The sequence below is a fragment of the Triticum dicoccoides genome, chromosome 7B (assembly GCF_002162155.2).
Source record: "Triticum dicoccoides isolate Atlit2015 ecotype Zavitan chromosome 7B, WEW_v2.0, whole genome shotgun sequence".
In the NCBI taxonomy this organism is placed as follows: Eukaryota; Viridiplantae; Streptophyta; class Magnoliopsida; order Poales; family Poaceae; genus Triticum; species Triticum dicoccoides.
This window is the reverse complement of record NC_041393.1, coordinates 86,169,903-86,179,309: the sequence shown is the minus strand read 5'-3', so window position 1 is coordinate 86,179,309 and position 9,407 is coordinate 86,169,903.

Sequence of the window (9,407 nt, the reverse complement as noted above, 5' to 3'; positions counted from 1 at the left end):
ATCACCATCCAAGGTTATACGGCGACCACTCTCGCTTGTGGTTGTTTGCACCCCAACATGCACAACACCTCAATCTTCAAAGAGGGCATTGAGGAGATCGAAGACGGCGACCACACCGCGCTAGAGAATGCGGGGCCATTTGGAAGCAGGATGATGTGACGACGGCTGACTGACTCCTCCCCCACCCTCTCTCTCTCTCTCTCACACAGAAAATTACCAATCCCTCTCTCCCCCGCACAAAATTATCAATCCCTCAACCCGCGAGATCCTTCCCCTCTCGTCCATGTTTTTCCAGCTCTCTCATCAAACATGTTGTCTCTTCTCCTTCCACGTATATAGAATCCGGATGCACATGCATCTCACGTATACTACATGTCTCCATCTTTCTCACAGACCTAACTTCTTCCTCTCTCTTTCTCTCTCTATCTCTCTCCCCCTGTCTCGTTAGGTTTGTCTCCTACTCTCTCGTCCACATACATACAGTCTTTCCCGCCCTATCTGCTCCATCTTCGCAAGATCTCTCTGCACGTTTCATACACACATTGGGATATGTTCAAAATGTTATTCCTATAATGGCTGATGTAGATTATGGTTGGTTTTGTTGCATCCTACAAAGTAATAACTATGAAATGCATTTAGATTCTCATTTGACTGGTATTATGTGAGTTTGAGCATGTTGTGAAGTACTCTAGACCTTGTATACATCTTGGGATTCGACAATGATTGTAACTATTGAATTGTATATCCTAATATATTTATTTCACAATTTCAGAAAATGATTAGTTCACTACAAACTAAGAAAACAATTTTGTACTCCCTCCGTTTTTATTTAAGTCCGTGTATTAGCATTGGTCAAAGTCAAGTTTTGTAAACTGTCAGAAAGCTTATAACAAAAAATATTAACATATACAATAACAAATAAATACCATTAGATTCATTATTGAATATACTTTCACATCATACATATTTGTTATGGTAAATTTTTATATTTTTCTATAAACTTGGTCAGACTTTAGGGAGTTTGACTTCGGTCAAACCTAATATGCAGAGTTTACTAGTACTACTCGCTAGTTGCTTAAGTGGTGTTTGGTTCTCTAGTCCTAGGACTTTTTCTAGTCCCTGTGACTTTTTGGAAAACACTCTCAAGGAGGTGCTTGTAAGGACTTTTAGCAAAAAGTCCCAAAAAAGTCCCCCCCTGTTTGGTTTTCTAGGGAATTTTTTTAGTCCCAACACAAAAAAGTCACTGGAACCAAACACACCCTTAGACGAATCACTCAACATGCCACACGGGGAGTTCAGTGTCACAAAATTTTGAGGTCGGCGGGAAAATCTCCCGCGACCCTGATTCGAGCAGTGGGAAGTTACCATCATAGCCATCAGAACAGGCCTACGGATGACGCTTGGTAGGGGGCTATTTTTGTAAATTCAGATTCACCCTACCCAGCCAACCCCACCCCAGCACCCAGAGTAGTACACGAGATTACTCCCCATTTTCTATCCCCACCGCAAAATAGACTTCTCCACGACACTGCAGCCTTCGTGCTCATCCCCTTTACATCAGCGCACTCGTCCACCATAGCGCATCTGCCTCATCGACGACCTCGTACGCCGCACTGGAGCCGGTCCACCGTCATCGTCGTACACGGAGCCTCTTCCCCGGCATCGTCTTCCATGGTCTCGGATCTGCTTCTCGGAAGTTGACGCCAAGCGCAGAAGCACCACCGTCATGGACAATGAACTGACTCCCGTTGCCGACCATGACTCACAGAGGCCGCCACGACCATCATTCTCCTCCTCGATTGGTAATGTGTGTATTGAATCACTTAGCAGTACGTGTGCAGTTCCAATTTTGTTCATACCTACCCTTCAAATTTCCTGGGTGCTATTGTTCCTGTAAAAGTATTTTGTTATAGCCTCCATTGTCCAACAGAATATCAGCTTGTAATTGTGCGTCGCTCCTATATCGCGCTGTGCTAGTTTTGGCATGCGGCGTCCGACGCGCCCTCCCACCGCTCTGTGCCTTGCCACCGCTCTCTCCCCGCTCTGTGCCTCGTCACCGCTCTCTCCTCACTCTTTCTCGCCTCGACGCCGCCGCGCCACCATACCGTCGCATCACCGGGAAACTAGAGGATACCGCGGCGTCCGCACGCGCCCCTCCGGCGACTTCTCCGTCGAGATCTGGTTCCGCCGGATGCGCCTCGGCCTCGGCAATTTCAACACAACCAACGAGGCTTCCCACGCGTACAACGCGGCGGTGTGGCACCTCTGGAGGCCTCATAGAACATTGAACTTCCCCAACGTGCCGACACGGGAGCGGGCGTAGGAGCTCGCACCTCTGCCGTGGCTTAGCACCCACGAGGATCGTCGCGACAACTGGGCGGGAGCACCATCTCGGCATCGCCGAGATGGACGAGGAAGCCATGGCACTGTGGCGCCACCACTTCCCGCAGGACTTCATCAACTAGCATGAGTTCTACACGCATAGGAGGGCGGAGAGGGATAAGAGGAGGGCGGAGCGAGCCGCCTATCGCGAGGACAAGTGTAGGCGAAAAGCGGACGCTCAATTCAACATGAGGCTAGGAGTAGCGTTGCCCTGGGAATCCGACGATGATTGGTATCTTCACTCCTACAGCCAGACGTCGGAGGAGGATATCACCGAGGAGGAGTCGGACGACGAGGAGTAGTTGAATTATCTATTTTTTTATTTATCAATGCTGAGAACTATCCTCTACTCTCAAGTCTATCTACTTCTCGATCTCAGCACTATAAATGATTTTTTAAAGCGCCGTGCATTGCGATTCTGTTGGAGATGCTCGAAGATGGCAGACGAGTGCTTTAATGTTGCCCACAAGATGCACGAGTATTAGTAGTAATATATTTTTCTTATCATGTTGAGATTTTAAAACCATGAGTACGAACATGCAGAGTAGCAATGAAGACCAAACACGGGATATTGGGGACATCTTCAATGAGCGTGGCAAGTTAAAGAGGAGCTACACCGAACCTGTAAAACAAGCTTTGGTAAATAACACCCTTTTAATTACTTTCGTTTAGCCTCGTGTTCTTCGATGTGTATATGTTGTAGTTTCTGTTTCTCTTAAGCCTGGTGTTCTTCGATGTGTAATAAGAAGAGTCTTAATCGTCCTAATGCTTTCTTTTTTAGCTTGATGTAGGAAGCGGGTGTTCTCACCTTGTAGTCTGTTTTTATATTTTTTTTCCTTTCGAATTCACTTCTCCGAGTTCTGTTTATCTGGCTTCTACTAAATGGATCTGGGTTGCTCTGAGTATTGATCTGAAAAAGAAGTAACTTCATGTCAGGATGCAGTTCCTGCGAGGAGGGAAGTATGGTCAACCTCGAGATCATGTTTCCAAAATGAAGCTGGATTACACACAAGGTGCCAGTTCCCTAATGATGCTGGATTAGACACGAGGTGCAAATTCCCAGATGATGCTGGATTACACACAAGCCAGGTGGAGTCGTCAGCTGTTCGTGTCCTCGTGGCTCTAGTAAAGGCTGAAAGAAAGCGTGCAGCAGCCCTTGAGAATGTAGCTGAGTTCCTGAACAAGAGAAAAGAGCAATCAGATGCTCTCTTCACCCAAGCCAAAGAAGAGATGGAAGAAGCCAGAAATAAGCTAGCAGAGGCAGAGCAGGTTAGGCGTCTCCTGCTATCTAAAACTGTTGTCAATACGAAATTTCCTTCATAATAGCTAGGTTCAAATGTGTATCCAGTCAGCATGCCTGTTGTGATGTCCGTGCATCTACTGATGTGGCACAAAATATATTTTTTCGGGTCATGTAATAACGAAAATTACTTTCCAAACAATAATAGACGAAGCAGTCTTAAGCTGGTTGCACGCGGCGAGGAGGCGTGCTCAGCCGGGCGTGCAGCGAGTGGGGCCCTCTTGGCCGGAGCCCTGGTTCAGTGCCTGCGCTATGAGAGGTCGCGTCCGTGTCAGAACAATCACCCCCTCCAGTCCGTTTCTGTTTGGGTATAACAAAATCTCGTTTTCCATTCACATTTTACAAGTAAAATTCGTGGACATACTTTGACCCAAAATACGATGGGGACTAGTAACCAGAATGGAGGTAGTAGTTTTTTTTAAATCAAAGAAGGGTTTCCCCTTACGATTTTCATTACTAGAAACTAGCATCTAAATCTAAACCATAGTATTTGCCCTAGAACTACCAGGTTCAACATCTCGCAACATAAACCCATACAACCATATGCCAAGAGGTACGTAGTACTATGAATTCCATTTTTGCTCCATACCGATCGTTCTAAAAACTACTTCGTACTTATAACGTGCCATTGAAAATCGGAACTCTTAACTCCGCTAAAAATGATATTTTAAACGTGGCTACTCGATCTGTGGCAATTGGCGAGCCACCGCCTCCAAGTCGTTCATCTGTGGTCCCGACCATCTACTCCTACGGATCAAATTATCACACGAGCTGACTATTCCACTACTAGGAAAAGGCATGCTAGTGGCGCACCGAATTTGCCTTCTAATGGTGCACTACTGGTGCGCCACTGGCATCACGCCATTAGAATTAAATTCTAATGGCGCACTACTGGTGCGCCATCAGTATCTGGTGTTCTAATGGCGCACCGCGTAGTGCGCCATTAGTATAGCCTGCAGTGCGCCATTAGAATGCCTCCCAGGGGCCATATGTACAAATGTGCTTTGGCATTCTAATGGCGCACCAGCAGCTAATGCGCCATTAGTGTGATGATCACAGTGCGCCATTAGTGTCTTGTGTGGTGCGCCATTAGTATGAATATTAGGTTTTATTTTTTTTGCTTTTCTGATTTTTGCACAGGTTACAAAATATATTATTGCATAGAATATAGACAGCAGCACACAGCAACATCAGATTCATCAAATACAATAGAAGATTAGTCTCCGAATACAATTCATCATATTAGTCTCCGGATTCAAAAGACCGGACAAAGATAAAACATTACAAGTCTCAAGACCGCGAGTATCGAGTTTGCCTTCACATTACAAGTCGATATCGATCATCTAAACTACCATCACATAGAAGAGAGCTGTGGTCATCACGATGAGCATCATCGCGATCAAACTGGTCTTCATCCGGTTCCTCCAACGCTCCCTCCTCTCTCCCGCTAGATAGCGGGCGTATCTAGATTCGGCCTCCGCCCTAGTGGTGTACCCTTTGTAACTGTTACCGCTGAAACGGTGAACCTGTCTCCGACACTCCTCCCAGTCATGGTAGACTCCGGGAACCTTACCCTTGTACACGACATACGACGGCATCTCTATGCACAAGCCAAACAACAGACAATACATAAGCAATGTGTAAGTATGCAACAAAAGTGTCGGAAGAGAAAAGCAAGACATTAATAGCACGATTCATGGTCCTACTAATAAATAGCATCGATTACATCTAAGTTGAACAACCGTCCAAACCAAAGAGACATCCGAATTCATTAAAGTTTAATTACAACATGAGCCAATCAATGTTTCAGAACTACACATCACTACTTTCGACTCAACTCATCGGACAGGAGCGTGGGTGAAGCCGCCGTCTGTCGTGATGGTCATGAAATCACGGTCGTTGTCACCCTGCATTTGTAGCGTTTCATCTATCTCACTGTTGGACGGTTGATATCTGAGGAAGAACTGCCCCGCGGTATGAAGGACATCTTGATGGATGATGTCCGCAAACTCCGACTGGATGCGAAAGAATTCTTGTCTGAGGTCCGCGTCCTGGACTGCCGACAAGCTCGCGGCCCAATCTTTGAGATTATCTGGTAGCAGAAGGTGATGATGGTCCCTTACGATCGCCCGCATGTGATGGAGGGTGTAGTAGGCATCCTTCTGACCGCCAGGCGGCTGCTTGATGCAGCAGAACTTCGTATTGTGTGAGAAGATGTGCTTGCCGTACTTACGAACTGGCCTGGTGAAGATGCCTCCAGATTGGGCGTAGCCGGGGAGAACATCATCAAGAACTTTCTTCACATTTGTGTAGTCTATCATGGAGTTACGGTTCGGGTCGAAATACGTGGCCATGGAATATTTCGGGCTTAAGAGGATGAGTGTGCAATGTGTGTCACTGCACAGAACACGGAATGTTAGAAAAAAAGAACGATCGAAATCTAAGAAATCATATGTTACGGGGCGGTTAAGGGATGACTTACTCGGGAAAGTAAGGCACAAGGAAGTTATCCTTATCTGCGTTTGCCAGAATGACGCCTTTGAGGTGTGAACTCGCAACTTGGCGGTCCCCAGCGCTGCTCAAGTGCTTGGCACGCATGTAGAAGGGGTCGACTATCACGATGTCCGGGGTATTGTCTCTAATGATCCGCATCTGCATGCTCAGCGAAAATAGCCGAACGAAGGTGTAGTGCAACAGATGAAGGTTAAACATAGCAAAGATGTCATCAAACCGCAGGACGATCATACCCCCGATGTCGCCATCCACAAAGCCCTTGCTCTCTGGCACCTTGGCCACGAAAACCGGGTATGCCACATCCTTCTCTCTGAGACGCCGCTTCTCCAAAATCAGAACACTGTCGTGCAGACTCCGCATAGCACCGGTTGCAGCATTCAGCATATTTGGCGGTAGCATCGCCCTACCCGCCACATGCACCCTCCTCGAGATATCCTTAGGTGAAGGTGGCCCGTCCTGAGCACGGATCGAACTCGGTGCCGGCTGGTTCGCACCGGCGCCCTTGTTAGTCTTTCGTTTCCGGCCCTTCTTCTTGATCTCCTGTAATGGGACCGAGTTCTGCTCACAGACCGCCTTCTTCAGCGTGTTGGGGTTGATAATATTTCGCGCCTCAGCTATCTGAGGCTCGGTGAAGGCGGGAGCTGGAGGCGTGTCCTGAGAACTGAACGCCAGACGATGCTTGTTGCAATTGGATTTCTCCGCCGTACCAGCTAGATCGCGGTGGTCTTGGTTGGGTTCTTGAGAAAGAGGCCCACAGAACTCGTCAGCGTACCCATGTTCGGCAAAGTACTTATCAACTTTGGTAAATGTACCGTCGTCGTTGTCGTCGCCGTCCGGATCCTGTGCCATAGGGCTGTCCGGATCCCGTGCCATAGGGATGTCCGGCAGGTCCGGTAGCGTTGCGGCGTTCTTGCCATGGCTTGGCGCCGGCACGACTGGCGGTCTTGTCTATGGGGTGGTGTCCCCCGCCCCCAAACGAATCTGGCTCTTCGGCCATAGCAGGGGCCAGTTTACGCAGGTGCCGAGGGTCATCTCATCTTCTTCGTCGGCCCCAGCGGGTCGAATCGGAGGTAATAGCTTGTCGCAGCCTGGCAGCACCCGGACCACTTCAACCCTATACATTGTGGTTGGCATCGGATTACCGTGGAACATGGGGTTGCCCGGTTGAACGATTCTGCCCTTGGTGACATCGACCAACTCGGCGCCCACGAAGTGCAGAAGAGTGCAAGGAACGTCGGCGGTGCCCTGGAAAAACATGTATAGGGCGTCAGGGATGCCCAGTCAAAGGCAAGGAGATGAAGTCATCGGCCGAGAGGCTTAGTTACCGTGATGCCGTCGAGCTCGGCTAATGTCGAGGCACCGCCAACGGCGGGCGTGCAACTGACGGAGGGGGCGCTTGCTGGCGAGGTGCCGGTCTGCGTACACCCGGGTGCATTAAGCTCCAATGCCCGTGCCGGTGCCGGAGACACGAATACCGCCTCCGCCGGAGACACCAATGGCGCCGCCGCCGGAGACACCAATGGCGCCGCCGCCGGAGACACCAATGGCGCCGCCGCCGGAGACACCAATGGCGCTGCCGCCGGAGACACCAATGGCGCCGCCGCCGGAGACACCAATGGTGCCGCGGCCGCGCTGTGCGAGTTGCTGGCCGTGAAGCTGGGAACCGGGGGAGGCCCCTTTTGGCCGCCCGCAATCCACGTCGTTAGCCCATGAATCAACGTAGGCACCATGGCGTTGAGCGTCGTTCCAAGTTGTTGTTGCACTTGCTCATGGACAAGCTCCGGAATCCGCGCCACTTGTGCTTTGAGTTCTTCAACCTCGCACATCTGGATTTCCGAGCTGGTCTTTTTCTCCTTCCGCACACCAGCGGTATAGTATGACCCCCATTTTGTGGACAAGCCTTTGCCGGCCACACGACCAGCTGACGTCGGCTTATCGAGCTTATCCTTCTTTTTCATTACGTTCAACGCCCTATTTAAAGGGGTGTCGAAAGGGGAGCTCTTAGACGACCCCGCGCTACTGCTTTCATTGTCCTGCGAAAGGAACATGAACCATTTAGAAATATTGGGGATTAATTAGAGTGCAACCATATGGAGCTAATTACGCGGGGGTGTATTCCTTACCAGAACAAGCTCAAGCGCCCTGGTCTTCGGATCCGTGGTAAGCTCCTTTGTTATCGGGTCCTCCTTGTACCGGGCCCTGACATAGTTCCTGGTCTGCTTGTCACCGCTGTATTTCTCGAAGCGGGGCGGTAGGCCTTGCTCGGCACGCTCCGCGTCCTCCTTGTCCCATATAGGCTCCGCCACTCTATAACCTCCGGGACCGAGTTTGTGTTCCCCTAAGTTCAACTCCCGCATTTCTTTCCCCCACTGACTTGATTCGGAGGTTGCGGGGCTCTGGCACTTGATCTTGAACTCCTTGTACTCATCTTCGCTCATCAAAGGATATTTCGCCTTGATCTTGTCATAACTATCACCTTTATCAATCATTCTCTTCACCGCGCTTCTCCAAGTAGACAGGGCCGTGCTCATCTTCGTGAGGGCGGCATTGTTCACTTTATTCCCTGAGAGGCGTGTGTTTTCAAATTCGGCGGGGAACTTGTATCATTCGTGCAGCTTCGTGAAGAGGAGGTTGCGCAAATTCCCTCAGTCCTTATGCCTAAGGTTCTCGGTGTTGATCGAGACGGTGCTCCGGAGAATGCACCCGAGCTGAACCAAGTACCCCTTGACTATATGTTTGGGCTCCGTTGGATTCCCGTCGGAGTCCACTTGAGTGAATTCCTCCTTGACGGTGCGGAGCGCATTCGGGCGCCGGTCCTTCCTTTGCTTCTTCGGTTGGCTGCCATCTGTGTGTGCGCCGCCACCATCTGTGTGTGCGCCGCCATCATCAGTGGTGGCATCCTCGGCGGCACCATCAGTGGTGTCATCCCCGACGCCACTAGGGGTTGTGTAATCAGGATCGGTGTCTTCCGCGGCGTCATCATAGCGGTGAGGTTGTTCCTCCATCTCTTGGGACAGCTCCCAGAATTGCTTGCCGCCCGAACCACCGGCCTCATCGTTGTGGGCCATGTTTCTCTCTAAATAGGAAAAAAGTTTGGTCAAAAAGATGGTTATTGTCAAGGAACAAGATCATGGTCTCATGATTTAGGGTTTGTCGACACCGAGGCATCCTAAAAGCCTAAGCTTTCATCATTTAGGTTCTCATCGACACC